General features: G+C 47.9%; 1 long non-coding RNA gene across 1 annotated transcript in view; it reads left to right on the forward strand.

Annotated features, from left to right (window-relative positions):
* The first annotated feature begins 10,759 nt into the window (after window positions 1-10,759).
* LOC116663234 overlaps window positions 10,760-27,535 on the forward strand; it is a 64,998-nt gene continuing 48,222 nt past the window's right edge. Inside the window, exon 1 of the long non-coding RNA XR_004319435.1 lies at window positions 10,760-11,293. This is a non-coding gene — a long non-coding RNA (uncharacterized LOC116663234). The remainder of the gene's footprint in view (window positions 11,294-27,535) is intronic.

Here is a 27,535-nt window from a genome sequence, read left to right on the forward strand (position 1 = left end):
CCCTGTCCCTGGGGGCGGGGGCCTCACTTGTGCACCTGCAGCCCAGAAGTGCTCCGAGACTTGACCTGGGAGAGTCCAGGGTCTTGGACGCTCCCAAAGGGAAGGGCTCCTGGCAATACTGGGGTCCGGCCTCCCACGGCATAGATGGGAGGACTGACGTCCTGAGAAGGGGACTAACTTGTCCAGGGTTGTCCTGAGATGCAAGAAGGTGCCGGATACCAGCACTGCCGATGGTTGGCACGCTCTGAGCCCTCCCTTCCCACCCCGTCCCTGGAGCTCTGCTTGGCAACCACCCGCTACTTGCATTTTTGCAAAGTGATGTCATCTGCAGATAGTGGTTTTTCCGTTCCTGGTGGAGCAGGAGTTCCAGATATTGTGCTTTGGGGGAGGAGCTCAGGAGAGCTGATTGTCCACCCCTCAGGCATGGGGGCTGGGTAGACCCCCACCCCACAATCCTCCCACAGCCACGTCTAAGTTGTAGAAGCCAGGCCTGTGGTCTCAGACCTCCTGGTCTCCTGAGCCCTGAGTGATCAAAACCGTGAGGACCCCAGAGAGGAGGCCCTTTACCTCTTCCTTGTACAGATGACAGTATGAGGCCCAGAGAGGGCTGGGCCTTGCCCATGCTCACACAGCATTTAGAGGCAAACCTGGACTCACAACCAGGCATCTAATATCCCAGGCCACTTGCCCGTAGTTCAGGACCTCCCAGCCTTAGCACTATCAACATTTGGGGCAAGCAGGGTACAGTCCTGTGCATTGTAGGATGTTTTGAAGCATTTTTGGCCTCTACCCACTAGATGCCCCAAGCTCTGACAACCAAAAACATGTCCAGCTGTTGCCAAATGTCCCTTCCCACCTCCAGGAGAGAGCAAATCTGCCTCCCTTTGAGAATCACTGTCAGAATTGTGGAACCTGACAGCAATCACATTTTACACCACCCTCCACTTTTAGATGGTTTTTGGGGGGGGGGGTTGGTAGTAATAGGAAAGGCTAGGGAAAATTCCTTTTGTCCCCAGGAAGAAAGTAACCCTTCATCTCCCAAGCCCTTTAGCCACCGCTGTGGGCTGGAGAGGGTAATTGAATCTGAAGCCCAAAAGGCGCTTTGTCTGCGGACCCGACTCCATGTCAGACACCTTCAGGATGTTAAGGCCGCGCTGGAGGGGCCGGCAAGGGGCTGGCAAGGGTCCAGGACCTCCTCCTGGCTAGGAACACTGCTTCCTCTGATCACTTTTCTTGGAGCAAAACTGCTGATTTATTTTCTTGGGGAAATAAAAATAAATGCTGGCTTTTGTAATCCCATCCCGATCCCATCTGGAAAAATCAGGCTCACGGAGCTTGGCTCCCCAAGCTCTGAGGGCTGGTCTGGCAGAGCCTGGAGTCACGATGGGTGCTCGAACATCGGAACAGGCACAGCTGACATTTCCGTTCCCGTTACAAGTTTCCTTGGAATGTTAGCAGCCCTGGGAGGCTGTCCGTGGGCAGGCAGAATTTGGTGGAAAGAAGCCCCGGACAGGCCAGAAGCCAGCTGAGCTTCTGACTTGCTGTATGACTTCGAGTCTTCACTCTTTTCTTCCCTGGGCCTTGATTTCCCCATCTGTGAAGTGGGACGAGCAGTGTTTCCCAACATTGGACCACGTGGATCAGAATCACTCAGGGAATATGTAAAATGCACGTTCCTGATCCCCGCCCCAGGTGCCCTAAAATTTTATGAGCTTCCAATCTATTTCGATGTGTTTACCTTGAATTTTCCCTCCAGGTCTTAAGTTTGAAACACTACAGTACTACAGGGTCTCCTTTTCTCCCTTCTAACCAAGTGTGGGTGTCTCGCTTAAAGTAAGAGGGTAAAATTATGCGGTGGGTCAGGACTGGGCAACACGCCTGAAAATTATCTGCTTTCAAGCTCTTGGCAAGGTCCCTGAGGTCCTCAATCCAATTGAAGTCACTGTTAAAGCACTTTATTCCTACAATGATGAAACTCTAGCTGCTAGCTGCAGAGCTTGGTTTCAAAATTGTGCCATTTATTATTTTTGTTGGATTGACTTGTAAACCCTTGTGTAGTCATACATCATTTATAAATGCATTATTCCACAAGAATGCGTTTTCCAGATGAGGTTTATTTCTTCTGTGAAAAACTAAAAAAAAAAAAAAAGTCTTTCTTTTTTTTTTATATTAAATGGAAGTCTCTCACAACGTGTTACCTATTTATACTGTCTTAAGTGAAGGTCAGGGAACATAATTTTTCTCTTGATGCCCAAGGGTTGTCACTGTGAGCATCAACTATTATATGCTTGTAGGGACTCCTAAACCATGCGGTCGCTTGGCCTGGGCACAAAACATCCCCCAAGATGCTAAATTCTTGTGTTTGCTTTTAAAAGTTTTGTTTTGCCTTTATTTTTTTATTTTAAAACATTTCTTCTTCACGGCTGGTCAGCAGTTACTTCTTGCCCCTATCGTGATGACGCCCTCTAGTGGAAAACCAAGAACCCATGTGTGTTACAATTGTTTGCATTATAAGAGTTAACAATGAATGAGAAGATTCTCTCATGAGTTAAAGGCCAGGACTTTATATTTTGGCAGCTGGAAGAAGAGGGTAGTTTTTCCTTTGTAATTGAAAGCCAGTTTCAGATGCCTCTAATAGCTTTCTGGTTAAACAAGGAGTTCGTGTAGATAAATTTTTCCATGTAACTAACTTACATCCCAGGTAGATTTGTTTTGTTTCTGAATTAGAGATGCTTTGGTTTCCTCCTATTCTTGGAGAAGCTTCTCCACCCCTAGCCCGTGACATATGACCCAACTCACTGGCCACCTGATCTCACTTGGACCACTCAGATTCCCTGGCCAGGAAACAGGCAACTAGGATTCAGAACTGGAAAAAGTTACCTGTGGGGAGCTGACCTTGCAGGCCATGTGACTCAGGGGCTGAGACCATCATGGGGAGCTGCCCACATGGTGCAGAGTGAGCCCAGAAGCTAGGTGGTGGAGCCTCCCTGAGCAAAGATGCCGGGCAGGGAGTGTGGGGTGTGTGTGTGTGTGTGTGTGTGTGTGTGTGTGTGTGTGGTGGTGGTGGTGGTGGTAAAACACTAGGGTCCCAAGCCCCTGAAAGAAGGGCTTACTCTGGTGAAGTCACAGAAAATCAGGGCAGGGAGAGCCCTGACGGAGCCCTGGCCTCTCTCTGCATTTGGGAGACTGAGACCCAATGAACAAGACCACGCACCTTATTCACAGGAAGCATTAATTAATGATTTGAAAAGCCCAAGCTAAGCAAAACCCACATTTATTGAATCTCCAGACAATTTATTCCCACTGCACAGCCCTATGAAGACAGTCTAATTGCCCCCATTTTACACAGCTAAGGCTCAGAGATGTGAGACAACTTGCCCATAGTCACACAGCAAGTCACAAGCAGGACTCAAATCTGCTTCCAGAGCCCAAGCTCCTTGTTCTAAAGGGCACAGATGCTGAGTTCTGGAGCCAGGGATAGGTCGAGGAGGTGGGCAGGTTACAAGATGAACTTGTCCCATAGGATCATTCAGTAGGCACAGTCCTGGCCTGGTAATTAGAGCCAGCTGGCGCACAGCCTTGACTCCTTCCCCAGCCTCACTTTCCTCACCTCCAAAGGAGAGTTGGTTGGGTGTTCCCTGTGATCCCAGAGAACTCTGTGGGCTAAGTGTGGGACTAGCCTCTGGAGCCTGAAGCGGGAGGACCTAGTGGCAGTAGCTGACTGTCCGTCCGTGGTCCAGATTCCAAGGGACCAGACAGTAAGAGCATGGACTCTGGAGCTCGATGGCCTGGCTCCCCTGCTCCACCCACTACTACCATGTGGGCTCAAGGAAGTTAAATTAATGGCTTGGCCTCAATTTCCTCATCTATAAAATGGGGATAATAATGGTATGGACCCCAGAGTAAAGATTAAGTAAGTTAATACTTGTAAAGTCAGAGCAGTGCCTGGCACTGGTCAGTGTTCAATGTGTGTTTATTATGGGCTTCCATCCCCCACACCCACACTCTTGAGGGTGAGAAAGCTTAAACTTCCAGTCCTGCTGAACATCTACCTCCTCCCAGATGTGGTGGCAGCCCAGGGATGCAGCAGCTGGTCCCCGTGGGCCTGTTTCCTGGGCAGAGTGAGTCCATGATCACTCAGACGTGACACATGGCCTGGCAGCCCCCACTGGAACCGCAGGTGGCCAGTCCTGCGCTAAAAATAGTGCTTTCATGAATGGAGCCAGGCAGGGCCATGCTGGGATCCACAATTAGCATTTGTGTTAAAACCGACTCTCTGGCACTTCAGCCCAGTCCCTCAGCACCACCCCTTCTGTGCTGCTGCTTTAGGGAAGACTCACTCAGGGTTGAGGGGAGTCTGCCCGGTAGGGGAGGGGTGTAGGGGAAGGGTGTAGTGATGGGTCCTTTAATAAGTAAGGGGTCCAATCGTCCTATAACTTTGAGAGGTAGGAAGGAAAATCTCCCCTGATATAGAAGAAATGGAAGTTTCCCAAGTTCACAGCCAGGGGGCATATAGTCAAATTTGGGCTCTGGATCTGTGCCCCAGCCCAAAGTCTCTTCCCCTCCACCTGGTGCTACTATGGGCCAGCCTATCAGGGAGGGATCCTGACTGGGGTCAGGGTGTGGGGGCTGGCCTGAGCAGGCTTTCTTCTCTCCTTGAGACCCCGAGATGGGGTCATCTCATGAGGATCAGGGCCAGACAGGAGGATCCAGCTCAGGGAGCAGCAGAACCGGTGCTGAAGCTGAGCTGGAGGTGACCTGATGGGGCTCGAGGCGGAGGGCCAGACCTGGGATGGGCAGGTGGAGCAGCAGGTCCCAGCCAGCAGGAAGCCTAGGTGGAATAGTCTGGGGGTGATCACCAACCTGCAGTGGACTGGAGACTCCAGCATCCTTCCTCCTGCAGCAGGAGCCCACGACTGGTGTCAATGGGGCGTGATCTGGGTGCAGCAGGCAGGTGGGGAGACAGTAAGTGGCAGGGTAGGAGCTTAGGTCCCCAAAAGGGGATGCAGCCTGGCCATGCCACTGTCTTGCCAAAACCCTTTCCAGGGCCCCTTACTGCTTGGTCCTTCTGCTGCTTTGTGGTCTCTGTCTCCTCATGGTTTCTTCTGCCTTGTGGCTCCAGTGGGCGCATGCCTTCCACAGCCCGAGTTTCTCTTTGCTTTTCTTTGTGTATCTCTCAGCGTCGGCTCTCACTCCCAACCTCTGAACTGACACTCAGTGCCCCCGGAAGAGAGGACCTGAGTGGTTAGGAAGCACCCACCAGGACAGGCCATGGATTAAATGAACTACTAGACGGTGAGCTCTCAGAGGGCACAGCGCTTTGGAATAAATGAGGACGTGGGGCTTTTGGCCCAGGGCCCCAGACAACACTATCCTTTCCTAGAGATGGATTAGGGGCCCCAAGGGGCATGGAGAAGGATGAAGGTCCATTTTACTCTGCTCAGGGACCTCTTTGGCTCCTTGTTAAGGAGACTACCTTGAACTCAGAAGACACTGCCCTTCCCTCAACCCTCAGAAATACTCACGCCCGAAGAAGGATGGTCACAGCCCCTGGCTGGAGAAGAAGCAAGAGATGAAGATAGTGGCCCTGCTCCTTCCAGGCTCCTCAAGCTGGGTTCCATGTTGACCCAAAGTGAATTTGGAGCAGGGAGGTAGCTTTTAGAATTTGGAGAGTAGAGGCCTTTGGAAATTTGAGGATCTTGGAAATTTCAGAGATTTCAGGATCTTTAAATCTTGGAATTTAAAATCTTGGAAATTTTAAAACCTTAAAATCTTAAAAGTCTTAAAAATCTTAGAAATTTTAGAACCTTTGGAAACTTAAAATCTGGAGCCCTCTTAGACTATTGGTTTCTTTTGACATCCTGGAATGGAGAGGGATTCAAACAGTGGGTTCTTCCGATCTTAGAGTGAAAGGTGCCCTTTTGGTGTAGAGATGGATATTCACCCGCAGGCCTGACCCCTCTCCTCCCACCTGGTCTTGTACAGTCTTTCATTTCAGATTTTAAAAATAAAATTGCATTGATCATCTTAAATGTTTGATGTTGTGTTTCTTAAACAAGTGATGACCATATTTATTGCCTTATTGGATTTAAAAAAAATATGATTGTTGCCTCTCAGATTTTTTTAAAGATGATTATTCTTCTCACATCAAACATTCACACTGGGATTGGATGTAGAAATCACCTCCTTTTACTGGTGGGGAAACTGAGGCTCAGAGACGGTACAGAATTTTGTTCAGAGTCCTATGGTGATTCAGAGACAGATCTGGGCGTCTCGGCTCCTGCATCTGAGCAGCACTTAACTGCCTCCTCCGGGTCTGCCCAGTGACCCTGTCCCCAGGAGCTGCCCATCCACTCAGGCTGAGAATTTTCAATGCCTTTCCACAAAGTTTTCTCCCATTTCCAAGTTTCCCTTCCGCCAAATGGGGCCAGGGACTCCTGAGCCAGACCCAAGCCCATGTGCCTGGAACGTGAGATGCTTGTAAGGAGCAGAGATCCTGCCAGGTGACTTCCAGCAAGCAGGATCCACGAGGAAACGAGGAAACCAGAATCGCCAGTGTAGCTCAGCCAGGGCTCTCGGAGTCTGGAAAGCTCTTTGGCGAATCAGAGGGTTGTTTGGATCTGGGTACTTTGTCTTCTGCAGTAGCCTGCTTTAGTGATCACCCGCCGGCCCATCTCTGCCTCTCCCTCCACCTGCCGCTGTCGCCTACTGCATCCTCGCCTCTCCTGTCTCAGAGTTTCTGTTGCTTTGCGGCCTCTCTGCCTCCTCGTGGTTTCTCCTGCCTTGTGGCTCCAGTGGACGCATGCCTCTGCAGTCCCAGAGTTTCTCTTTGCTTTCCTTTGTGTGTCTCTCAGCTTTGGCTCTCCCTCGCAACCTCTGAACTGATGCTCACTGTTCCCCCTAAGAGAGCACTTGATTGGTTAGGAAGTGCCCACCAGGACAGGCCGTGGATTAAATGAACTCTTACACACGGTCTGTGATTTTTTTGACACCAGCTGGGTGTCCAACAGCTGAATTCAATTGTGACACTAACTCCCGGAGTTAGTGCAGACCCCATAGGTTTGAGGCTCAGTCCCACAAGACGATCTTCACTTAGGATGCCAGTCACAAGTCCCAAGGACCACCTGTGCTCCCAACTGGCTGTGAATTCTGGGGTTCCCACAACCCTTCCTCAGGTTTCATGATCTGCTAGGGCGGGAAACTCAAGAACATGCTTTACTTACTAGTGTCAGTTTATGATAAAGGATACAATTCAGATACAGCCAAATGGAAGAAGACGAAATACGGCAGTGGGGCAGAGGTGGGTTGGGTGCGTGGGATTTCACAGATTATCCAGCCCTCTTCCGGCCTGCCATCCTCCCTGCAAGTAGATCTATTCACTGACCAAGAAGCTCTCCAAACCTGTTGTTTAGGGGGTTTTGCATTGAAGTTTCATTACGTTGTATGTAGGCATGGTAGATTCAATCCTTGGCCATTGGTGAGTGAATTCCATCTTCAGCGTGTTTCCCCTCTTAGAAGGTGGGAGTGGGGGTGAAGTGAGCCAGCCCCCATCCTGAACTGATCAAGAACCGCCCCCACCATGGGTCATCTTATTAGTATGCAAAAGATAATAGATTTCAAGGAATTTAGGACCTCTGCGCCAGGAACCAGGGACAAAGACCAAATACTAGTTTTTTTTATTATACCATATTGATCACTCCTCAGCCACAAGCCAATGACTCTTGGGTCAAACACCCACGTTGGTCCAGGCAGTTCTGGCCAGGGTGACAGGATGGCTCAGCGTGGTATGTGGTGGCCCATGTGTAAGTCGTTCAGGTTAAGCATGGACGGACGTGGCAGGTGACAGAAGTGTCTGGGCAGCTGCTGGTGACTCAGCCTGGTTGGTGTAGGGACATGCGGAGCAAGAGTCATGTAAGTGTGCTATCTTCAGAAATCCTCCCTCCCCTGCTCCTTTCTTCTCCTCATTTCTCCTTTGTTATTTTAATTAACACGTTGGAAGAAAACAATGGTCCACGTTTTTAGCCATCCTGCAGATGTCAATCAGTACAGTCCATCCCTGCTCCTATCCTTCCCTTCCACCCCACACCTCTTCCCTCTCTCCTCAAGACTGCCCAGTCACTCAGGTCTGTCGTTAGTTTCTGAAACAGCAAAGCCTTTTCCCATCACAAGGGTGTCGTCTCTGATGTTCCCGCTGCCTGGAATGCTCTCCCCTGCCTCCACCCTACCCCTGGCTAACTCCCCCTCCCCAGGCCTCCCCAGCCCTTCGCTCTGAATGACATGCTCCTCCTACGTGTGCCCCTTGCACTTTTCCTTAATAATACCCAACAGCCTTTCTAATGATAGACGTCTTAGCATGATTACTTACTAAATCACTGGACTGTGCTCCAAAAGGCAGGTATTGGATCTGTTTCGTTCAACACCATACAACAGCACCTAGTATAAGCCTGGCTTAGAGATCTGCCAAGGCTTATGTGTATGTGTGAATTAGAAAAATAGAAACAACTTGAATATTCAGTAATAGCCAATTAAAAATACATGACAGTAATCTATCATGGAATTTACACAGCCACTAAAATCACAATTTAAAAGCGTACTCATGCTCTGCATCATTAGTCATTAGGGAAATGCAAGTCAAAAACCACAATGGGATACCATTTGGTATCTCACTTGGATGGCTATAATTAAAAAAAAAAAAAAAAAAGAGGAAAATAACCAGTGTTGGTGAGGATGTGGAGAAATTGGAATCCTCATACATTGCTGATGGGAATGTAAAATGGTGTCGCCACTGTGGAAAACAGTCTGGCAGTTCCTTGAGAAGCTAAATATAGAATTACCATAACCCAGCAATTCTACTCCTATGTATAAACCCCAGAGAAATGAAAACATCTGTCCACACCAAGCCTTGTAGTATACAGATGCTCGCAGCAGCATTATTCATATCCCCAAAGTTGAGAAAATCTAAATGTCAATCAACTAATGCAGAGACAAAATATGGCATATCCGTACAATGGAACATCATAGAAAGGAAGGACTGTTACATGCTACCACGTGGACGAAACTTCAAAGCATTATGCTAAGTGAAAGAAGCCAGACAAAATTCCATTTATATGATCCCATTCAGATGACCTACACAGAATGGCCAATCCACAGAGAGAAAGTAGATTGGTGGTTGTTAGGAGCCAGGGGAAGGGGAGAACTGGGACTAACCACTAACAGGTATCAATTTCTTTCTGGAATGATGGAAACGTTCTGGAATTAGATTGTGGTGATAATTGTACAACATAGTGAATATAGTAAAAATCCTTGACTGCATACTTTAAGATGATGGATTTTATGTTATGAGAGTTGTATCTCAAAAAATTAATTAAAAGTGTATTCCATGATAGAAGAGAGAACTCATGATGTATTACAGGGAAAACACAGGGTACATAATCCCGCTACAGTATGTACCGTAGTCCATACATATCAAAGTTTCTGCAGATTATTAGAGAAAGAGAGAGAGTAGCAGGTGCTACTTAGATATGTAAGAAAAGTGAAGTTTGTCTCAATTTTTAAATTGGACCAGTGGAAATTCAGTCTCATTTGGGGCTCCTTCCCTCTCCCCTCTGTCCAAACTAGCCAGAGAGCCCCCAAACTCCTGCTTCTTTGGGGGTGGGGGTTGAGGGAGTTGAGGGTGCCTGGGGTTCAGCCCCCCCTAGATGTCCTCACAACCACCCCCTCCAGGCCCCGCCTCCTTCCCTATTGGGAAGCCCCTCCCTCTCCATTGTCCTTCCCCTCCCCTCCTCTTCCCCAACTTCTCCCTGTTCTTAAGGCCAAAGCCCTCTCTCTCTCTTTCCCTCTAGGACACTTAGCACAAAATCCTCTGTGAGCTCAGACAAGGGCAGAGGCAATGAAGAGGGGAAAACAAATTATCCTGCCATATATGTGAACAGAAAAAAAGACTTTATACTTTTACAATGTTTGTCTCTCGGGTGGAATTATGGGCAATTTTCATTATTTTCTTTATGCTTGTTTGAGTATTTCTGCAATGGCTCTAGATGCCTTTATTGATGTAAAAGAGGATTGAATAAATACTCTCACCTACTATCTAAAAAGACCCCAAACTTTCCTCTCCACAAAGCCAGGTTCCCTTCAGTCCTTCCTCCTCCCCCAGCCAGTTCCAATCAGAGTGGAAGAGATGCTAAATGTTTGGACAATAGATAGCAATGCCCGCATGGGTGGAGTGAGCGAGGTCAGTGAAATTTGCAAGAAATTGACAGAGAATGCCATGACCCTTGAAGAGCAAACATTAAGAGAAAGGAATGGGAGAGAAGATTTGTGAGAAACGTCTTTGAAGAAAGCTTTTGTGTCGGGGGTGGGCCATGAATGGGGCCAGGGTGTGAGGGGGGGCGGCCACCTCCTTCATCTTGAAATGTTGCGGAAAAATGTGTTACAGCTTGATGTTACAGCTCAGTTGTAACAGCAACCTGGATCCGGGTGAGAGACCAAGCAGCACTCCGAGAGTTGGAGAACTCAGGTTTATTACGCCAGCCAGCCCAGAGGAGTTAACACTCCAAGCTCTGGACCCCGCCAGTAGGTTTACACAGGCCTTTATAGGCTGCCAATTTTATACTTTGCAACATCATATGCAAATAAAGTATAACAGAAGTTGACCAACCAGGAACAAGCTTTGTAGAAACAGACCAGTCAGGAGTGAGAGAAATAACCAATCAGGAGTGAGGGGAATGGACCAATCAGGAGTGGGAGAAATAACCAATCAGGAGTGAAGGAAATAACCAATCAGAAGTGAGCTCAGAGAACCAATAGAATTTTAGGGTTAAGTAAGCCGTTTCAGAGGCAAAAAGTGAGATAGAGTCTCTGGGCCAAGGGGCCGGATGGTGTCGACACGAGAGTAGTGGCCCTGTTTGGGGGTCCTGCCGGTCTTTTTACGGGGCTTCCCGCCTCAAATAAACCACCTGAAGAGAGCTTGACTAGTGTTCCCTGAAAGTTGGGGGACGCTGGGGACTGGAGAAAGCTCAAGTGGCCTCTGTCGGGAGAGAGGGTGACCCTCATTTCAGAGGGGGTGCCCTGAGGCCCATGTGGGCGAGGACAGCGGAACAGCAGCCCTTCCAGTGCCTGCCCTGGCGAATCTTCTGGAAGGGGTGAGGTCTTGGCGGGGGAGCTCTCTGTATAGGAGGGCAGAGGGAGAGCACTGGCCCACCTGGGAGCCTCGGACACCGCCATGAATCTGCCCACAAGAAAGACAGCTGCAGGCTCAGAGAGCATCAAGCCAGCTCACCACAGAACCAGCCAGGTAAGAACGTTCCTTCTCTGCTGCTCAAACCCAGCTAGATAGAAACTACAGCCGGACTGTGGGGCTTAGGGGTGGCGAGGGGAGAAGCTGGCCACTGCCCCTGTTTCTGAACCAGAACAATCTACACGGGTCTGGGCATTCTCATGACTATCTCAGAAAGACTGTCCTTACCCCAGATTGAGCAGGAAAGTTGCCTGTTCCCAGAGTCACCCTCCTGACTGCATTTTAAAGAGATAGTGAGACGCAAAAATCAAGTTGTGTTTTTAATTAATTACATCACGTGTGACCTGTTCAACTTGCTGATTCCAACAGCATTATTTTCAGCAGCTGCTGTGAGCCAGGCACGGGGCTACTCACAAAAGTACACCCATTTTGCTTCAGAACCATCCTAGGGGCAGGCACCGCCTTCCTGATGATCCAGAAGGAGAAACTAAAGCCCAGAGCAGTTAGAGGACATGTCCTCTGTCACATAGCTAGTGAGCAGCGGATCCGCTGGCCTCTGTGACACACTGGGCAGGCTTGCCTCGTCTGTGAAATGAGAATGCAGTGGTTACCTGGCAGGGTCACATAAGGTTTCATTCAGGGGCGACTGGTGGTGCTCTGCACACAGTAGGAGGTGCAGTAAAGGTCATGCCCTTTGGGGACTGCCCTCTGCCCCACCCCCAGGTGCTGTGTCTCCAGGTGGGACTGGAGCTGTGTGTGTGGCCTGGAGGGTCCTCATGTCTGGAGAGCATGGCTTGCTGGCACATACTGGCTTTTTGATTCTGGAAATCCTCCCTTCTCCATGGAAATCCCCCCCACCCTCCATCCCTGGGCAGCTGAGAACAGGAACCCCATGGCAAGACTTGGGGGTGGCGGGGTGGTGGTGTCCAGGCTCTGGGGAGAATAGCTGCCTCTCCTGAGAGCTGCCTGGGTGAGGTCTGGCTGGCTCGCTCTTCCTCAGGCCAACGCCCCTGCTGACTTCACCTGACGCCAATGTTTCTGGTTTACTGGGAACCAGGCAAAATCCATGAGTCCTCAGCATGTGAGAGGCTGAGGTTTTCTCTGCTGTGGTTTGCCTGGCACCCTGCTGGCCCTTCCAGAGGGGACAAGTCATTGGGTTTGCAGAGCTCTGGGTGAAATGAGAACCCTTGTTCTCTGGCTCCCCGCCTGGAGGCAGAACGGCCTCAGACTCACAGTGGGGCAGTAAGGGGGCCAGTTCTCCTGGGCCAGGCCCTCCCTCTGGAGGCAGGAGGCCTGCGTTTCAGCCTCATTGGCTGTGTGATCTCAGGCAGAGCTGTCTGCCTCTCTGAGCCTTGTGAGCTCGTGTGTGGAGGAGAAGAAAAATAATGCTCCCTCTATCCTTCTGAGTTCTTAATTGAGACCCCTGTTATAAAAGATATTAATAAGAGAAAAACAGAAGTTTATGAACATGTAAACCTCATGACCACATGGGCCATACCCAGGAGGTGGTTTAGAATTCAGACTGAAATGCCATCTTAACAGGGAAAGGGGCTGGAGGATGCTGGCTTCTTAGGGGAGAGGAGATGATTTTTAAGAAAGATGAACGGGCTCTTAGAAGAATAAATGGGAGGCATGATAGTTTGTGACGAAGCTTGTGTGGGTGTGGCATCGACTTCTGGTCTCCTCTCCTGGGTCTACACTCAATCCCCTCTGGTTGACAACACTCGGGGAGGAGACTGATGACAACTGAGTTCCTATTGGAGGATCTGTCTTGAGGCAGATAAAGGGAGTTCAGAGAAAGCCTTTTGTTGCATTTTCTGCTTTTTAACTGTCTACAACTCAAAATAATCTATATGCCAAAGAGACATATTTTAGAGTGGAATATTCTGCTACTCTTCATGAAAAATGAGAGATGTAGTTTTGCACTCAGTGTGTGTGAGTGTGTGTGTGTGTGAGAGAGAGAGGTGGCGGGCTTTGGAAATGGGGGGGGATATTTTCGGCTGTCACAATGATGGAGGTGGGGTGCTATTGGCATACAGAACCTGGGTTTCCTAAATGTCCTGCCCTGCACAGGACAGTCACACACAATCACACGATGAGGGCTGGCTGCGTGTCATAGAAATTGTAGGCAAAATTTTCCAAGGTCGGAGATTTTGATATTTTAGGATCATTATTGGAGAAAAGCTTGTTGCTACTTAATCTGAGGAAGAATTTCCTTGAGCTGTTATGGTTATCATCCCTGCACCCACCAGATATCAGGCATGGTGCCAAGGAATGAAGACCCGTCATAGGCCCCGCTGCCCTGTAAGAGAGTGGGTCTAGTTAACTGGAGCGCCCCCTGATGGGTGTGACTGTGGCAAGGTTTGGGATGAAGGGCTGAGGGCAGCAGAATTCCTATCCCTGACCAACTGGCATTGAGGGGCAGGGGGAGGGGTGTGGGATGGGGGAGGAGAGAGGAGACCCTTGTGGGTAGAGTGCCTGGCCCTTGGGAGGCAGGAGCCAGCCCTATGAGGCAACTCAAACAGGGAGAAATTCTTGGAGGTGTGGGGCTGGGGAGAAAAGGATGCTTAAAAATGTTTAATAAAATTGTGTTCTGCAGAGTAAACATTTTTCTGCATCCCATCTTCAGTTCAATCCAGCGCATACCCACAGATGCCTGGGGGGATGGGTTTTTGCCGGTAATTGAGGAAGGGGCTGAGTGTTGCAGCTCAGTCGGCGCACCAAGGAACTGAGACAGGGCTCCTGGGGCTATTGAATGATCCGCGCTGAGCCACCTCTGAGAAGTTTGGAAGCAGAGAGGCCATGAAAAGGCAAAACGCTCCTGCTAAAATCTTGGAGAGGGCTTCAGACTGGAAGGAAAGACTCCTGGCGATCCAGTAATTATCACCCTAATGATAACTAGCATTTACTGAGTGCTTACCCTCAGCAGGTTTGAAGAAGCCTGTATGACAGTCGTTAAACAAGCAGGTTTCCAGTTCGGGTTACCTGGGTCTCAGTCCCTGCCCTGCCCTTTCTACCTGTGTGGCCTTGGCAGCTGACACACGCTTCTCTTAAGTGTTGGCTTCCTCATCCTGCGAAATGGGGGCAATGCCAGTGCTTCCCTTAGAGGTCAATTAAATAACGTACCCCACATAAGGCACGGAGCACCGTCCATGACACACATGTCTCAGTAGAATCAGTGGTTGTCGTGATGATGGTCACGATGCTCCGTTATCTCCAGGGCGGGGAGCTGGCCGCTGACACTGGGTTTGTGTGTGTCCTCATTTAATCCTCACATCAGTTCCAGAAGGCAGATATTTTAGCCCCCATTGTACAGATGGAGAAATGGAGGCTCAGAGAGGTAAAGCGACATTTCACTGAGGCAACACAGCTAGCAAGCACTGGAGTCGAGGTTTGAACTCAGGCGTCTCTGACCCCCTACCCCTGCTCCTTCTGCTCCTCCAGGCAGCCTCCAGGATTGACCGGCAGGGGGTGAGGTGCCTTGGTGGGTCCTGAACGCCCTGTCAATAGGCAAACTGGAAGTGGGTTTTCTGCTTTGGGCAGGAGCACAGATGATTTCTGGCTGTAGGATTCAACACTGTGGCTCAATTTTAGGCTTTGGGAAGGGCTGTGGGAATTACTGGTGAGCTTCCAGGCCTGGCTCACAAGATTTGAGAGCCAAGGGGATGCTAAGAAGGGCCGCAGACCGAGAGGCCACTGTGCTGCTGTTTATACACGGAGATGGTGCACGTTCATGCGTGTGCGTGTGCACGTATACACTGAATCAATACTGCTTTCTTTTTTTCATCAAGAGCCCTGGCCCTGCTGGTGTGGTCACCTCACAACAAATAGTCTGCATTCAAGGTCACAGGTAGTGACGCAGGATGTTGGCCTAAAATGCCAGGAGGAAGTTGACAGGGGATGCTGGAGGCTTGCTGACCACAGTGTCCCTGACATTCTTTATGCAGAAAGCCAGACCCTTCTGTTCTCTGGGGCTGGCCAGAGAGAACCCTGCCTCGGGAGTCAGTGGAGTGAGAGCCCCACGGGTGGGCCCAGTGGCCTGGGGGCAGGAGGCAGTGAGTCAGGAACTGGCTGTGCCACCAACTCATTGGGTGACCTTCGCTTCCCCCATCCATACAAGAAGGGGGCCTGGGCTGCCTCCTGGGCAGTGAGGAGGGTCCTGGGTGTCTGACTCGAGTTCCTTGGAATTCCCCAAGCTGCGAAGGCTCAGGAATATTGCCCTAAAAGGCCTGGTGGGAGAATGACTAGCCCAAAGAGGCATTACTGCATCAAAGAAAAGGAAAGCTACTCCGCGCAGAAATTTCCGGGAGGAAAGGTACCAGGGACATTCCCTGGTTGGGAGTGGGGATGGGGGCACTTTCTTCCTGCTGAGGGCATGTGACCTCTCAGGGGAAAACGAACAGCTGCTCCCACCTCAGGACAGAGTGTGAGAAAATGGGCTGGATTTAAAACAAGAAGGATTAAGGTTAGACACTTAGTTCAACCAGAGAAAGCAATCACTTGGATCCTCTTACTCAGAGGAATTCAGCCTAAAGTTGTAAACAGGTTTAACAAGGTTTAGAGAACTCCACGGAAACTGCACATGAATGGAGGAGTCTGGAGAAATCAGCAGGGAAGTTCTTAGTATTGGCCATATTCCTGGTATTGTGCTGGGTGTCTTGGCAAGGGGTAGCTGGTCCCTGTTCCCCAGAAACTTGTAGCATGTTGCTGGAAGAAAGAGTCTGAGACCCGGTCTAAAGCCAAAAAAAAAAAATCAAAGTTCAAATCCAGGACGTAATATTTATTGAGCTCTTGCTGGATGCTAAGCCTTGTGCATGTATAAGATCATGGAATGCATGAAAACAAATAGTATTAAATAGCCCTGTCTTGTGGAGGGAGAAGTGGGCTCAGAGAGGTTGCATCCTGCTCTCGGGGCCACACAGCTGTCAAGCGGCAGAACTGGCTTTCCTCAGTGTGCCTCATACTCCCATGCAAGATGCCCAAGCAGGGTCCTTTCTTGTTCCTTCTCTGTGCCAGGGGCTGGTCTAGGGACAGCAGGCCAGCCCCCATCCTAATGAGTTTACCCTCCATGGCTGGTTTAGAGGACGAATTCTTGCTGTTGGAGATTTGGTGTCTGCAAACCCATTCCAGAGGCATTCAAGGCAGTGAGATGCGCAGGCAGTGGGTGCAGGGGCTCAAGGAAGGCGAGATTAGAGACGGCACCAGGAGGTGAAGGTTTTTATATGGGAAGGCGGTCAAGCTAGGTGAGGATCAGTGTCTCTAACTCCAGGATCAGGTCACAGCAGCTGGAGATCTTCAAGGATCCCCTGGCTGGAGCACCAAGTGAATGCTCTCCTTGGAGACAGGATGGTAGGGTGGTTAGAGGCACAGGCTTTGGAATTCAGCAGATCTGGACTCATCCAGCTCTAGTTCTGTGTGACCCTGGACAAGTTACTTGCCCTCTCTGAGGCTCAGTTTCCCCAGTTGTTAAACAAGAATACTCTCTTTGCAGGGGTGTTGTCCCCGTGCTTGGCACATCATGAGCACCCCATTTATGGGGCTGCTGTCATTGTTATGACTGGGCAAGTCTTGCCTCTGCTCGCTCTCTGGTCTCAGTTTCCCAGATAACAGGACGCCCTCTGAGCAGCTCTGAGAGGCCAGGGCTTCGACTGAGACTCTGGGCAGTGGCTGACCAGGGTCCGATCCCCACGGAGATCAAATTTCCAGCCCCTCAATGGAGCCAAATAAACACAGGGGAGACAGCGCGGCTCCCTCAGCCGCCCACTAACAATCAGATTCCTGAGGCCACTGCAGCCGCGGCTGCTCACTCTGATTGCGTCTGGCTCCAGTGTCCCTGGGCCCTGCTGCTGTCACCCTCATGAGACCCTGGGGTTTGGGGTGGGAGTGAGGAAGAGGCTGTGCAAGCCAGTTTTGTGGTGGCAGTGGCGGCCAGGGTGTCCGCTTCTTCCAGGAGCAGATGGCTTGTCTCGAAGTTTTCCTTCCCATCTCCCTCCTCCACTCGGTTGGTGACTTCATAGACCACTGAAGCTACTGACAGATGAGATAGAGCCCAAGATGCTAAGAACACTCCATTTCTCATCTCCGTAACTCCTACACCCCCATTTATCCAAGGCCAAGGACAGTGCCCCCAGTTTTATAACCCCCAAATTCTTCTGTTCTGACTTTTCGCTTTCCAAGAGAAATCAGCATGTATTTACTGAGCACAACTATGTACTAGGCATTGGTGAGCAAGGCACAAAATCCCAGTCTTCAAGGATTTTACCAGTTCTGTCTGGTGAACTCCTATCCAGTCTTCAAAGCCCAGCTCAAATATTCTCTTCCATTTCTCCATGCTGCTCACCTCATGTCACTTCTTCAGTGGGTCTCTGCACATGGCCATGCAGGCTTTTCAGCAGCTCTTTGGAGGCCAAGCTCCCTCCCACTTGAGAAACTTCATGGCTGCTGCCCCCTCCAATCTCTCCTACTCACCATTCCCAAGCAAACTGTACTCACTCTTCAGAACTCAGGGTCCCTGGACTTTACCTGCAAGACCAGTAAGATCGCTCAAGACCCCCAAGGCACTCTGTCAGTTAAGCATGTACAGTGTGTTTATTTGATTCCTGTCTGTCTCCCTCCCTGGAATGTAAATTCCATGGGGGCAGGCAGTGTGTGTCTTTGTTTACATTTGTCATCTCGAGTCTGGTATGTGGAGGACTCTCAGTATGCATCTGCTGGATGGACCCCTCCTCCATGAAGCCTTCCCTGATTTCCTTAGGCACAGTCTCTCTCCTGCCTCTATGTTTCTCAACATTTTCTTTCTTGTCTTGCTTTGTTTATGAATTTTATTATTCTGGAATATTTATACACATAGAAAAGTGCATAAAATGTATGTACAGTTTAACAGATAATTTTAAAGCACTCACTTAACTACTACCCAGGTCAAGATATAGAACATAATCAGCAACTGGAACTGCCAGTGCACCTTTCTCTCTCCACTAGTTAGCCATGATTGTGAGTTTTGATCATTTCTTGCTTTATTTTATAGTTTTGCTGTCTACAAAGGCATTCCTAAACCACCGAGTTTAATTTTGCCCATTTTTTGAACTTCATGTGCACAGAATCATACTGCACATATTTGTGTGTGTGTGTTGGGCTTCTTTGGCTCAATATTATGTTTTCAAGGCTCATCCTTGTTGGGGTGTATAATTACAGTTCATTCACTTTCTTTGAGTACAGTTTTCCATATGTATGACATCATTTATTCATTCTACTGCCAATGGATATTTTAACTGTGCTGCTATAAACTTTCTTTTTTGTCTCGTGGAGCACACGTGCACTCAAATTTTAGGGTATGTACCTAAGACTGGAATTGCATTGCATCAATTTTATTAAATAATGCCAAACTGTTTTCTGAAGTGTTTGTACCAATTTACACTCTCTTACCAGTGAAATGAGAGTTCCCATTGCTCCATGTCCTTGTCGACACTTGCTATTGCCAGATTTTTAATTTCTTCCAATCTAGTGGGTATGTTGTTGCACCTCATGGTTTAAACGTTCATTTCTCTCATTACTAGTAACCTTGAACATCTTTTCATCTTGTTACTAACCATTTGGATTTCCTTTTTGAGGAAGTGTCTTTTCCTTTCTTTTTCTTATTGGTTGCAGGTATTTATTCTGGATACGAGTTCTTTGTCAGACCTGTGTTGCAAATATCCTCTCCCACCCTGAGGTTTACCTTTTCACTCCTTAAATTACATTTTTTGGGGTCAGATATTTTAAAATTTAATGTATCAATTTTATCAAACTTTTCCTTTATGTTTAGCACTTTGTGAGAAATCCTTCCCTAGCTTGGGGTCATAGTATCTTTCCAAAGTTTTATAATTGCTTTTCATACTTAGGTCTGAAATCTACATGGACTTTTATTGTTGGTGGTGTTTAGTATGGTATGAGATAGTGGTAAGGTTCATTTTTTCCTTCCATATGGCAATCCCATAGACAGCAGCACTTGTGGTAAACACTGTCCTTTCCTAGAAACATCATTTTTGCCTCAAGTCAAGTGTCCATCTACATCTGGGTCTGCTTCTGGATTCTGTTTCATTGGACAAGAACGGAATGTGTCCATTCCTGTGCCGACATCACACTTTACTGCAGGTTTACTTTTCTATACTATAGCTTTATACAAGTCTTGATAGCTGGTAGAGCAAGTCTTTTATCTTGTTACATAGTCTTTCCTTTGTTAAGAGTATCTTGTCCCTTTTAATTTCTTTTTTTTAATTAAAAAATTTTTATTGAAGTACAGTCAGTTACAATGTGTCATTTCTGGTCAGTGTCCCAGTCATGCATATACATGCATATATTCGTTTTCATATTCTTTAATTTCCATATATATTTTAGAATCAGCCTTTCATGTTCTACTAATACACGCGCGCGCGCGTGCACGCACGCACGCACGCACGCATACACGCACACACACCCCCCCTACCTCTCTGTTCATCCCTGAACTTTCTGTATCCGTCCTTCGCAGCACTTAGCACTGGGTGATAGATGTCTGTGTGTCTAACCCTTTGCTCCCCGCCCTATCCAGACTGTGAGCACACTCAGGGCAGGGACTCCGACTTCATTTCTGCATCCCAAGGCCTGCCTTCCTTGTTGAACGAAGTGGAGGATATACTTGTCTTACACACAATCACCTAAAAGGCCCCAGGGAGTGAGAGCAAGAGATGAGAATGAGGATGGGAGAGAAATTGAACTCAAGGCCCCCAGCAAGGCAGCTGTCTCACCCTGCATTCAACCAATGAAACTATAGTCAGATCCATGTTGGAAGGAAGCTGGCTGTGTTGGATGTACCAATAGATGTTGTAGGATATAGGTTTCCAACATGGCACCTCCATAAAGGATTTTCAAGGATGATTTTAACTATGCCCGGTGTTTTCCTTACATCTTGACCTGAGAACAAACTTCTATTTATGTCAGAGCCCTGCCTAACCTTCTGTGGCACCAACCGCCCCATTAACAACTCTTTTGCAAGCTCCTTGAGAGCAGGTCTGTCTCTCTTTCCCTGAAGAGCCTTTCCAAGGGACTTGGCACATTATAGGTCCTTAGTAAAAGCTGTACTTAGGATTAGTAAATGTTGCTAACCTGCCTTCCACAAATGTTTTGTTCAAAGAACTCTTTTAAAAAGTAACTTTTTTGAGACAAGCAATAAAATGCATTCATTTAAATGTAGTATGTTTTGACAAATGTATACACCCGTGTAACCACCACTGCTATCAAGATATAGAACATTGTTGTGTATATGAGTAGTTCATTTTTGGTTGTGGAACACTGTTCTATTGACGGGATGTACCAGTTTGTTTATACAGTTACCAGTTGATTGACATTTGGATTATTTCCAATTTGGAGGTATTACAGATAATACTACTATGAACGTTTATGTACAAGTCTTTACGTGGACATTTGTTTTCATTTCTCTAGGATAAATACTGAGTCATGTGGTAAACATATCCTTATCTTTATAAGCAACTGCCAACCTGTTTTCAAAGTGACGTTTTATATCCTTACCAGCAATGTATGAGAGTTCTAGTTGCTCCATATCTTCATCAGCACTTGGTACAGTCAGTAATTTTAATTTTACCCATTCTGGTGAGTGAGCATCTCATTGCCATTTGTCTTTGCATTTCTCCAATGACAAATGATGTTAAGCATCTTATGGGCTTATTGGTTACTTGTTTCTGTACTTTTGTGATGTATCGGTTCAAACTTAAATTTTAAAAATTGGATTTTTTTTTTAAGTGTTGATTTGAAAGAGTTCTTTATATATTCTGGATACAGGTTCTTTGTCAGAATATTGTGAGTATTTTCTCACAGTTGGTGGCTAGCCTTTCTATTTCTTAACAATGCCTTTAAAAAGAAGTTTAAATGTTGATGTATTCCATATTTTTGATGCTATTGTAAATAGTATTTTTATTAATTCAGTTTCTAAATGTTCATTGCCAATATATAGAAATACAATTCATTTGTGAATATTAACCTTGTCTCTTAGCAACCTTGCTAAACTCTAGATCTAGTAGCTTTTTATTAGGTTACTTAGGGTTTTCTATGTATACAATTACGGGTTTGGTTTTTTCCCCTAATAAAAATTGTTTTATTCCTTATTTTCCAACATATTTTTTTCTTGCCTTATTGCACTGGTTAGTACTTCCTATACAATATTGAATGAAAATGGTGAGAGTGAGCATTTTTATTTGTTCTCAGTTTTAGTGAAAAAGTATTCAATCTTCACCATTAAGTAGGATTTTAGATCTAGGTTTTTTTTTTAAGATAGATAATCTATCAAGTTGAAGAATTTCCTTCTATTTCTAGTTTGTTGAGAGTTTAAAATTATTCATGAGTGTTGAATTTTATTCATTTTTTCTGAATTTATTGAGATAATTATGTGGCTTTTCATTTTTAACCTGTCAATATCGTGAAAATATTAGTGGATTTTCAAATGTTAAACCAACTTTGCATTCCTGGGATAAGAATTGATGGGTTCAATTTGCTAAAATTTAAAGGGTTTTTCTCTCTCTGTTTATGAGGGATATTGTTCTGTAATTCTTTGTTCCTGCCCTCCCTCCATCCTTTTTTCTTGTATCACTTCTGTCTAATTTTGGTATCATGGGAATGATGACCACAAAAATGATAAGCTGGGAGATTCTTCCTCCTTCTATATTCTGCAAAAATATTTGTGTAAGATTAGTGTTATTTCTTCTTTAAATGTTTGATAGAATTCACCAGTGATGTCATTTGGGCTTGGAGTTTTATTTGCGTGAAACTTTTTTTTTTTTTTTTTTAAGAGTGAAAGTGGATTTATTCAGGGAGATAACACACTCCATAGACAGAGCGTGGGTCTCAGAAGGCAAGAGTGGGCCCTGGGGTCATGTGAAACTTTTAATTACAAACATAATTCTTTAATAGAAAACTAAGATTTTCCACTTCTGTTTGGGTTAGTTTGGGTATTTTGTGTCTCAGGGCAGTCAGTCTCCTTCCCTAAGTTGCCACATCCCAGAAGTGGAGCATTATAGAAAGCAGCTCCCACACTCACCCTGGGCCCAAGGCTGCCCTTGGTGTTAGGGATGAGGCTCACAAGACAGACTGAGATCTCGCTGACCAGGAGGCCACTCCATAGCTGGAAAGTCACACTCCCTGCTTAGAAGGGCAGGTCATTCTGCCCTGGGGGACTCACAGGCCTTGCTCTACTGTCCTTCATTCTTAAAATAGATTCTAAAGCTGTCCTGTGGAGTGAGGCCCTCTGGAGTTTCAGAACTAGAAGATCAGAGCCTGTGGGTCCTGAACCCCTGTGGGACAAGAGTGGGACATCAGTGGGCCAAGCCAGCCTCCGCCTCCCGGGTTGGATTCGGCCCATCAGCTCCCCGTGGGGCTTCCAGCTCTGCCCCTGTCTTGTGGCCAGAGGCTCACTGTTTGGGGCAGTATATTGGAAGTGAGGTCTTGAACTGGACCTTCTTCATTTTCTCCAACATTAATGTCAATAATAGTACAGCAGTTCCCCGCTGATCGGCTGTTACAGTTACCTGTGGTTGACAATGGTCCAAAAATATTAAATGGAAATTCCAGGAATAAACAATTCATAAGTTTTAGGTTGCACACTGTTCTAAGCAGTGTGATGAAATAATCTCCCACTGTCCCTCTTTGTTCTGCCCAGGACATGAATCACCCCTTTGCCCAGACCCTTAGTCACTTAGCAGCCATTTCTGTTATCAGACCCCGTGTGGTAAGTATCATGATGTTTGTGTTCAAGTCATCCTTATTTTACTTAATAACGACCTCAAAGCGCTAGAGTAGTGATGCCGGCAAGTCACGTAAGCCAAAGAGAAGACGTAAAGTGCTTCCTTTAAGGGAAAAGGTGAAAGTTCTCGACTTAGTAAGAAAAAAAAAAAGCAAGAAAAAAGTATACTGAGATTGCTAAGATCGATGGTAAGAACAAATCTTCTATCCATGAAATTGTGAAGAAGGAAAAAGAAAATTTTGCTAGTTTTGCTGTTGTACCGCAAACTGTGAAAGTTAGGGCCACAGTGCATGACAAGTGCTTAGTGGAGATGGAAAAGGCATTATATTTGTAAAATAAGGGATTCTGAAAGAGAACGAGAAAGACCACATAACTTTCATACAACTTTTTTTTACAGTATATTGTTATCATTGCTCTGTTGTGTTATTAGTTACTCTTAGTCTTTTACTGTGCCTAATTTATAAATTAAATTTTATTATAGTATATATATTGGGTTTGGTACTATCTGTGGTTTCAGGCATCCTCTGGGGGTCTTGGAATGTATCCCCTGAGGATAAAGGGAGGGGGGTTACACTAATAGTAATAATAATAGTAACTACAATTTACTCGGTGTGTACAATGTTTAAGACATTTTGTATATCTTGGCTCATTCAGGTCTCATGATGACTGTGTGATTTGGTAACATTACTGACCCATTTTACAGATGGGTAACCAGAGAGCATTGGGGTATGTCTGAGGCTGCAAAGTAGAGATTTGAATTCAGGCCTAACACTGGAGCCAGTGCCCTCATCCACCACCAGGCCCCAGCTGCCCCTCGTTCTCCCCTCCAGCACCCAGGGCCTGGACCAGATCTCTGGGTCTAGACCTGCCTCCCTGCTCTTTGGCCCTGTAGGGTCTGCATCTGAGTAAACCACCCAAGGCCTCTTAGTGCTTCCTCTTCCCCATGAGCTGACCCCCCGTCACTCAGTGACCGCCCGCTGGCCTCTGGTTCTGGCTGCTGCTGCAGGGCGGGGAGGGTCCTGGGGGAGCTGGTAATGACGCCCTCTCTGGGGCCTTTGCTTCTCCCTTAATTGAGACCCGCCGTATCTCCAGCCCCGAGAGCCCGCGAGGCCATGGGCCAGGTCCTTGGCAGAGCAGCTGGCTGAGGATGCTGAGTGGAAGCAGATGTGCACGGACCACGTCTGGCTCGGTGCTGGGGGGCCCTCGGGCCTGGGAGGATGCTGGGATGTGAGGGCTGGGCTCACAATGAGGGCTGGATTCAGGATGAAGCTGCCTCAGAGCCGAATATTTTAATCTGTTCGGTTCAAGAATGAAATTAAGTCTTCATCTGTGTTGTTCTAAGCCATAGGTAATTAGAGATTGAACCTGACCTCTGGTGCATCTTATGGATGGGGAAACTGAGGCCCATGGCAAGGACTTGCTCAAGGTCCCCTAGCACTTTGTGAACTATGACATGCTGTACAAATTAGGGTGCTGATTGGGGTCTCCAGCCTCCTACTAGCAAGGTGTGCATCTTTCTTGTGTGACCTGAGTGATCCAAGAGACACCTCTGACCCTTTAGGAAGGGGAAGATAGCCAGGGTCTAGCTGTTCAGTCAGGCAAACTCCTGCCCCAAGACCACAGTGGGCTCCTTAACCACTCGCTGGCAAACAGATGCATCTCCAGAGGCGGGCCTGCCTTTCTTCAGCGACATTGCTCATGGGGTCTTTTGAGAGAGACAGCTCTGAACTGGGAATGGGAACCCTAGGTTCAAGCCCTGAGTCTGTCTCTGATGTGCTGTGTGACCTTGAACAAACCACCTCTCTGGGCCTTGGTTTTTCCATCTGAAAAATGGGATAATAATAAACTATGATCTTCAATGCAGCAGAGAGTATATTTTGAAAATCTGGACCCTTGCCCATTTCTTGAGAGCTTCCACAGCCAGCTCTTTGAAAACGGAAGAACAGTATTATCACTCCCTTGTGGGGAACTGATGGCTCAGAGAGGTGAAGTGACTTGCTCAGTGAGACACAGCATTTGTGAAGCAATGCTGTGGGGTTGGATGGAGGTGTCTTGATTTCTAGTTCTGTGGTCATCACGGTCCTCTGCCTCCCCCTACATGGGGACAGCAGCTCTGGGGTCCTCTACCACTCCTCATGAGGAGCTGAAAATGACAGCAAGGCCCAAAGCATTGTAATTGCCTTCATCCTCCTGTCAGAAGGGGCTTCAGAGGTTCAACACAGTGCTTGGCCCAAGAACCTCCTCAGCATCCCTGTTGGAGAGGGAGGTCAGCCAGCCTCTGCTGGGATAGCTCCTGGACAGCACGCTCTTGGCTTCCGGGGCAAGGTTAGCACTGCAAGGAAGCATCATCGACGTGGGCTGAGACCTGACTTCTTGTCCAGATCCCACCTGCCCCCGACTCAGAGCTGTGCACAGGCTGCTCCCCAGACTGGAGAGGCCCAGCACACCCTGGAAATGGGCCCATCTGATGATGCCTGGTTCTGAGAGCCTCCTCCTCCACTTGCCTGGCTCCTATTGCAGGAAGACCCCTTCCCTGAGGCTGTGGTTGCCTGCAGCAGGCAGAACTGGCCTCTTTCTGCCCCCTGGCAACACCAGAGAGGCTCCTAGCTCTGCCAGCTCTTCTCCTGGACCTCTTTGGGGCAGGGCTGAGATTTCTGGGACAGGCCAGCAGGATGACTCCATGGTTGGGAAGTCAGGACACTTGAGTCTGCACAACACTGCCAGTATCTTGCTATGCAATCTTGGACGAGTTGTTTTCTTTCTACTGGCCTTAGTTTTCTCATTTGTAGAATGGAGATGGTCGTAATCCCTGACCAGCAGGGCCTACGGGGCTTGTATAAAACCTAAATGGCAGGAGGTTGGAAGCGAAACCTTTGCAGACTAAAGCACTGGGTACGGTGAAGACTGTGTGGCATGACATCGTCTCACCCAGGGGTGATTCTGGACAAATCTGAGCCTCCCGGCTCCCTCCTGAGGCTGTGGGTGGGTCCTCAGGCAGGAGTGCGGGTCCTGGGGCTGCACCAGGGAGGGGGGACAAGGCCATGGGATCAGTAGGGTAGGAAAAATATTCTCTTCTGATGGCAATCCAAAGCATTTTTTAACATGTTGAAACAAACATGGATAGGTTACGGAACAGAAGATAAAGCACAAGGCTGAGGAGACACTGAGGCAATGGCAGACTTGGTCTGGCCTGGCTCTGCATCCTCCCCCCGACCCCCACTGGTGTGTGTCCCAGGCCCTTCCTGTAGAAGAGGAACTTGAGGGAGAAAGTTTTTGTGGCCCTGTAATGGCACAAGTCAACCCAACAGATGGAATTTCTGATTAACATGCCCCTTCCTCTGTCAAATTCTGCTCTTATTTATTATAAACATGCCATTCAGAAAACCTGGGTTAAATATCTGAGTTTGTTTTCCTTCCTTGGAAATGGTAGTTGTCACCATCATCATCACCATCACCATCACCCTCATCACCATCATCATCGTCACCCTCTTGCACTGGCAGATATTAAGATCTGCTTTCCTGGAAAAGCCAGACTGGAACAATGCTGGTCTCACCTGGAAAGGCTGAAGCTCCGAGAGGTGCAGGGCCAGCCCTCAGCCAATATCCATAGGCACACGGATGCCCTGGGGATCGTGTTGGAGTACAGATTCCCACTCAGAGGCTTGCGTCTCCAGTAATCTCCCAGGTGAGGTGAATGCTCCTGGTTACCTCCAGCTGGTGATGGATTTGGGTTGGCACCAGCCTCCTCCCCTGCAGCAGCCACCCTCTTCCTTCCTCCTGCCCTTCAGTGTGACCTGGAAAGCACTGGGTGGCCTGGGACCAGGCTTAGGTGGTGCTGCCTCCAGAAGGACCAAGCCTGCTTATCTGCCTGTCTGTCTACAGAGTTTGAAAATTAACACAGTGCGACCTCCCATGTTGTGAGTGGTTCAAGCAGGAACCATTGATGCGTGCTAAGAACACGAGGTGAAAGTTGTTGGGGAACAGGATATTCACAGTCTCGAAGCATCGCCCCAAAGATTACTTACTCACTGCAGAGGGGAGCGTGTTTTGAGGCTGGAGAGGCCTGGCTGTCACCACTTCTGGGGCCACTGGGCTGCCAGCCATGAAGCGATGATAGGTTGACGGTGTGTGCCACCCTTGATGGAAACATTTGGCCTGAAGCTGACATGGGAACCCCGTGGGACATTCCGCAGGACATCTGGCCCAGATTCCTCAAAGGATCTAATGTCATAAGGAGTGGAAGGGGGAAGGCATGACAGCCAAATGCCACACGTGATGCTTCATTGGATCCTGACTGGGGAAAAATAAGCAGCCACAGAGCAGGTCTGGGGGGCAGCTGGGGGAGTGTGAGTGTGGACTTCGTGTCGGGTAATTTGCCTAATTCGTGTTGATGGTCTTCGGTGTGGGACCGTGTAGGACAATAAGGTCCTTGTTCCTGGGAGAGGCATGCTGGAGCTTTTGGGGGTGAAGTATCCTGAGTGCCACCTTACTTCTGGATGGTTTGGCAAATGTGAGGGGGTTATATGTGGAGAGAG

The sequence above is a fragment of the Camelus ferus genome, chromosome 4 (assembly GCF_009834535.1).
Source record: "Camelus ferus isolate YT-003-E chromosome 4, BCGSAC_Cfer_1.0, whole genome shotgun sequence".
NCBI classification, from domain to species: domain Eukaryota; kingdom Metazoa; phylum Chordata; class Mammalia; order Artiodactyla; family Camelidae; genus Camelus; species Camelus ferus.